Here is a 305-nt window from a genome sequence, read left to right on the forward strand (position 1 = left end):
ATGCCTATAGCCCTGGACTATCGCCTTTTCTTCCCCTCATTAGCCTGCAGGACAGAGCTGAGGATGGAAAAACAGTATGTGCTGTTAGCGGATGCCAAAATTATAGATTACTTTGTAATCTTTCCCAGGGGCCTCGTTCCTGACTTCAGTCCATTCCTGTAACCAGGCGCTGGGTGTGAGCACCAGTTACCTCCCTGGAATCACGGTCAGGAGAGGGCAGGAGCATCCGCTGCTTCAGGCTATGGCTCATCTACAGGCCTGCAGGCCCATCGCAGGGGCAAGGATTGCTCCTTTCTTTGGCTGAA

The sequence above is a fragment of the Myotis davidii genome, unplaced genomic scaffold, assembly GCF_000327345.1.
Source record: "Myotis davidii unplaced genomic scaffold, ASM32734v1 scaffold2666, whole genome shotgun sequence".
Lineage (NCBI taxonomy): Eukaryota > Metazoa > Chordata > Mammalia > Chiroptera > Vespertilionidae > Myotis > Myotis davidii.